The 6,000-nt window shown below is 39.7% G+C and overlaps 1 protein-coding gene across 2 annotated transcripts in view; it reads right to left on the bottom strand.

Annotated features, from left to right (window-relative positions):
• The window catches only part of pdpr (pyruvate dehydrogenase phosphatase regulatory subunit), a 59,951-nt gene that overhangs the window by 35,432 nt on the left and 18,519 nt on the right, over window positions 1-6,000 (bottom strand). The window lies entirely within an intron of this gene.

Raw genomic sequence — 6,000 nt, 5'->3', positions numbered from 1 at the left:
CTCTGACTCTCTGACTCTCTGACTCTCTGACTCTCTGACTCTCTGACACCTGCAGTTCTTGCTTTCTCCATTGTGCCACAATAAGATTTTTTCAAGATCTGTATCTATCCTTATCACACACTTTGGTGCAAATGGAACACAATCATGATCAATTAGCTATGAATATAGGGGAGCATCTTTTGTGATAGTAATGGGAGAACTTCAAAACCCACATTCAATACACTATTTCAAAGAACAAAAGGAGAGTTACTCCCAATTTCCTGGCCAATATTCATCACTCAAATCAACATTACTGGAGTTCACTGAACATAAATTGTCTATGCATTTCCCACATCATAGCAGTAATATATTTTTTAAAGAAGTACTCCTTTGTCTACATAGCACTTTCAGATGTCCAGAGATTGTAAAAAGATCCATTAATATCTTTCTTTAATAGCAATTTGGACATACATTTTCCTACATTATTTCTGACCAGTGTTTGATGGTTAGGAATGAGTCAAGGGTCTGCCCCAATTATTTGAGGTTGACAGCTGGGGATGCAACGATAACCGGTTTATCAATGACAGCTTTTTGCTGCCCTGATCAATCGTTATTTCAGTTCTCTAATTGGTTAATCAGGGACTTCAATTATGTGCTCAAAATGGAGGAGACATTTTGAATGAATGCAGACACAAATGGTGGGACATCCCAGCCCTTACGATTGGCACAAAAGGTCCATTACTAGCACGCATGATTCTCATCAAAATTTGCCTCTGCTCAAAAACGATCCCACCATCCATTCAACAACTCTTCCATTCACCATCCACCCACTCCCACTTTGGGATCACACATATTTACAAATAGTAAAATGGGGCCACACCAGGAAGAAGTTTGGAAAGTGCTATTCTAGAAGGTTTGGGACATTTTCAGTGTAGTAGAGCCAAAAGAAACACTGATACAAATGGGGGCAATGTATCAGTGGGAGAAATAAGGATCAGGCCATACCAACAACTCAAAAGGTCAATCGTGGGTTTTCAAACTCTCATTTCTACTTTATAAGCTTATGCTCAAATTATGAGGTGCATCAAGTCTCATTTATGCTTGAATAAAAATGGAGTCAGCTACGACCCCATCCAAAAGACAGAACAAAGGTAACTCAAACATAGAGACCTACCCAGAGCTAACTAATAGTTCTTGGCATATTTTGCTCCAAATGGGATCCTCATCAGTTAAGGAAGGAAAACATTCAAGGGGATGTCATGTTGCAGTTGTACAGGACATTGTTTGCAGTATTCTAAAAGTGGCCTCACCAATCTGGTTGCCCTTCTACAGGGAAGATGTTGTTAAACTTCAGAGGATGCAGTAAAGATTTGCAATGATGTTGGCAGGATTGGAGGGTCTGAGTTATAGGGAGAGGCTGAACAGTCTAGGGCATTTTGCCTGCAGCGTCGGAGCCCGAGGGGTGATCTTATAGAGGTTTATAAAATCACGAGGGGTATGGATAGGATGGATAGCCAAAGTCTTTTTCCTAGGATGTGGGAGTCCAAAACTAGAGGGTATTTAAAGTGAAATGGGAAAAGATTTAAGTGTGAACAATATTATGGCTTTAAGAGGTATATTTTGTCCTGTTTGGTTTTAAATGAAGAGAGGTTGAGACAGAGGTGGGAGTGGTCTGCTCAAATGCATTAAACAGTTTGTGAGGCCTTGGGTGTTTTTTTTTTAGAAAGTTGAAACAATAGAAATAGCTTGAATGGTTGGGGTCAAACTCCCACAGAACCAGGATTTTTAGTTTAGCTTTCAGTAGTAGTTGCTGGGGGTGTAAGCTGTTTTTCCTCTCCTTTACAGCTAAAAACTCGGGTTCTCTTCCTGCTGTTAGAATTGCATGTGAGACAATCTATGCTTTTGACTTTGCCTTTGCCAAGGGTGTTGCTTATGGGATGTTATGATATTGGAACAGTTAATGAGTAGTTTTTATTATTTTGTAAATATTTCAACAGACTTACAGTTAAGCCAATTCTTTTATTTTTATGCGTCTGTATTTTAACTACAGTGTATGAATAAAATGTGTTTTGCTTAAAGCCCAACAGTTTGACCAATCAAATTGCATCCAGAATGCAATATCTGGCACTTGCCTTTAAAATAAGAAAAAGATAGGATCTCGGCTATCTCCTCAGCCTGTTTTGAGGGAGTTTGGTCTGGTCCGTAACAGAAGGACAAGAGGGGTACCTTTTTAACGCAGGAGGTGGTGCGTTTGAATTAGGGGAGGCAATGGCCGAGTGGTATTATCGCCGGACTGTTAATCCAGAGACTCAGATAATGTTCTGGGGACCTGGGTTCGAATCCCGCCACAGCAGCAGGTGGAATTTGAATTCAATAAATATCTGGAATTAGCCACCTAATGATGACCGTGAATCCATTGCAAATTGTTGGAAAACCCCCATCTGGTTCACTGATATCCTTTAGGGAAGGAAACTCCCATCCTTACCTGATCTGGCCTACATGTGACCCCAGATCCACAGCAATATGGTTGACTCTGAACTGCCCTCTGGGCAATTAGGGATAGTCAATAAATGCTGCCTAGCCAGCGACACCTTCATCCCGTGAATGAATAAAGTGCTTGTATGGAATGACGTGCCAGAGGGACTGGTGGAGGCAGTCAGAATTACAACATCTAAAAGTCATCTGAATGGGTACATGAATAGGAAAGATTTAGAGGGATATGGGCCAAATGCTGGTAAATAGAACTAGGTCAGATTGGGTGGTCAGATCACTGTGAACGAGTTGGACCCAAGGGTTTGTTTCCATGCGTACGGCTCTGATTGTCTGAGCATAGGACACTTGTATGCACCAGAACAATTAGGGAAATTCATTCAGGAAGACATAGTCAAACAAACAAAAGTTCATGCGGCAGACTGTGTGTCATTTCAGAGCAGCTGAGGCCTGGCCTCTCACCAAAAAGTGACAGTTAGGAATGGCATACACAGTATTGAGAACTAAGAAATGTGAGATGTTATGTGTGACAGATAATAACTGTCTTTCTAACAATTCAAAAGGGGACTCGTATCACAAGGCTGGATGCAGAGCCAAGTAACTCCAGGCAAAATCAAGAAAAACAACAACAGGCTGCTGCTATACTATGCAGATCATGTTTGCTCTCAAAAGAATGATAGAAATTCTCACAGCAATGAGAGAGACTAGGGAAAAAAATGCCAGCGGATGGAAACCAGGAATGGTGAATGCTAACCCAATTCCAGTGGCTATGGTAACACCTGTAGAGTTCTCAGAACTCAGCAGATAAAAGAAAAGAGTAGAGGATTAGAAAACTAAAATGAACTGCTGAAACAACAGTTCAAAAGTGAAAAACATACCCCGAGTCGAAAACAACACTGAAGTTGCTGATAAACATGACCTGCTTTAGTGCCAAGAAAATGAAACACAAAAAGTACTGATTGAAAGGAATTTCCAAGGATGCTAGAATTTCATTTTGTGAGTCTCCTCACCTTAAATGTTTAAAAAGTTATAGCTTTTTGTTTAGAAATATGTGACTGCATTTTTTGTCAGCAACACAATTAAGTGGATCAATATTACCAAGTCGCATGGAAGTGTGAATGTGACTAATTGAACACGTTAATTTCAATTTAAGATTATACAACTAGAAAACTGTGAATTGCATTTCGTATAGGGTCTGGCTATGAATTTTTCAACTGTTGTCACTCAAAGGCAAAGAAAACGTTCTAAAAGATGAATTTCAATCATGGCGCTACAATCACCTGGTAGAAACTGAATTTGAACTGTTCAAAACCTTCATAATAATTGGTCCAAATACAGGTTTATGCAGTTTCAATTGAAGACTTGCAGATATATTTTAAACCAATTTCAATGTTTACAAAGCACTATTACTGATGACACAAAGACAGACACTATTGTAAGCAATGCAAATTGAAGCCAAAAGCTGCAATAAGATATTGATAAATTAAGTGACTAGGAACTTAAAAATTAGGAATAGAAATAGGCCACTCAGCCTCTCGCGCCTGATCAAAAAGATCCTGGCTGATTTGATACCTCCGCACCCTCAGTGCGAACAATTTCATCATTTGTCTTAGATGGGTGACCAACTACAGTAACTCAGTGCTCCAGATTTTCCAACAACAGGAAACATGGGCAATGGGCAAAATTGTTTTAAATCAATTTAAGGTAAGCCAATCAACAATGAAAGCCATGAAGAAAATGCTTGAAAAGTATAGGCAACATCAAAATGACCAAATTTGTGTCACCCTTGGTCACTCACTAATGGTCAACACCAACTGATTGTATCATTTTTTTCTACACTGAATGCATGTGTGGTGCAGGTGAGAGGGCATCCCCACTTTTACTCTGGAGAGGTTCAGAATACTTGGTACAAAAGAAGATTCCTTCCTCTTGAAGATAATCATTTGGATCTCTGCTCCCTTTTCTCCAACTCTCATTCAGAGAGGAGTCAGATTAACAAGTGTGTCAAGCCACTGGTTCCCCTACCAAGTGCATAACCTCCCACTGCTGTCATTCAATGATATATACAAGTGGTACGATACTCCACAGGAAGGTGCAGTGAGAGAGAGCTGGGTTGCTTGCAGCATGGAGGGGCTGCAAACTACATGATTCTATTGTTCAAGTTATAATACATTCTTCTCCCTCCCCAAAATAATGTTCAAATATCAGCCACACTCTATGACCATGACTAATCCATTTAGTCCAAGAAAGGCACAGACCAGTCTTTTTCAAGGGAATTGTGGAGAAATTAATCCAATACCTCTTGTTTGAAAATTACCTTCATCTACAATTAAGGACAGGGTGACCGATTTCCAAGGCAACATTCAGCTAGGCAGTTAATGCCAGCATGGATTGGGAATGCCTGATGAATGTAACTGTCATTTTTGAAGAGGCATCTAAAATACCAGACAGACTAATATTTAAGGATGTTACTTGCACAGACTTCCAGAAGGCAAGTGATCAAATTTCTTATGAGTCATGGTTAGCTGAAGCTAAAGTATATACAATTAAAGGCAAATTCTTGATCTGATGAAGAAATTTGTTGAATGGTATGAGATTGAGATTATGTTGAATGTGTTGATATTTTAATTGGCTCAAAGTAACCACTGGAGTCCTATAAGACCTCTGTTAGGGCTTCAACTATTTGGTTCATTTATTAACTTCTTAAACAATTAGAAAGCCACCAATCCAAATTTGCCACTGACAAAACGACAGGTTGTACACTAAGAAATGATAATGGAATCACAAAACTACAGTGGTATATTGACAGAATAAGTGATAAGATAAAAAGTGTAGGCAAATCAAAAAATGGTTCTCAATATCAGCAAATGTGAAGTCATCCACTCCAGCCAAAGTACTTTGTAAATAGTGAAAAATTAGAAATATTGGATGTCCATATACACATGGTTTATTGCATTCAATAGTTAAATAGCAAGGAAGAAATTGCACAAATGTTGGCTGTATTCCTTGTTTGGATATTCTGAATTACAAAATTAAAGAATGGAGTCAGACAGTCCCACAACCTGCTGATACACCAACACATTCGTACTGACGAGAATATAGAAAAGGATTCACTCAGTCCATTCATCTGCAGGCTTAGCTGCCTCTGCCAGTGCAACTTTCTGCTGTTCTGCTGCAATCAGTGCTCCAGGCAATGTACTGATCCCCTCCTTTAATTCTCACACCTCCCGAGACAACATACACAGGCTGGTCAACAGAATCCACACTCTGGGATACAGTCTTGGTTTGCTTGGGAAACCTACTGCCTCCAGACAGATCCCCGGGAGTGAGATACAGATTGGAATCTAATCAAGGGGCTCGGGGCGGTTTACAGAGAGAATAACAGATAGCCAGGAGTGATTTACAGACTGGAATCTAATCAAGGGGATTGGGGTGGTTTAAATGTAGAATAACAGACACAGTGAAGTTAAAGGAAGCCCTCTGTGAAAATTGAATTGTGTTCATACAGTGTTCCTGTGACAGTTACAATGA

Source organism: Rhincodon typus, chromosome 15 (assembly GCF_021869965.1).
Source record: "Rhincodon typus isolate 14 chromosome 15, sRhiTyp1.1, whole genome shotgun sequence".
Lineage (NCBI taxonomy): Eukaryota > Metazoa > Chordata > Chondrichthyes > Orectolobiformes > Rhincodontidae > Rhincodon > Rhincodon typus.
This window is presented reverse-complemented; position numbering and strand designations above follow the sequence as displayed.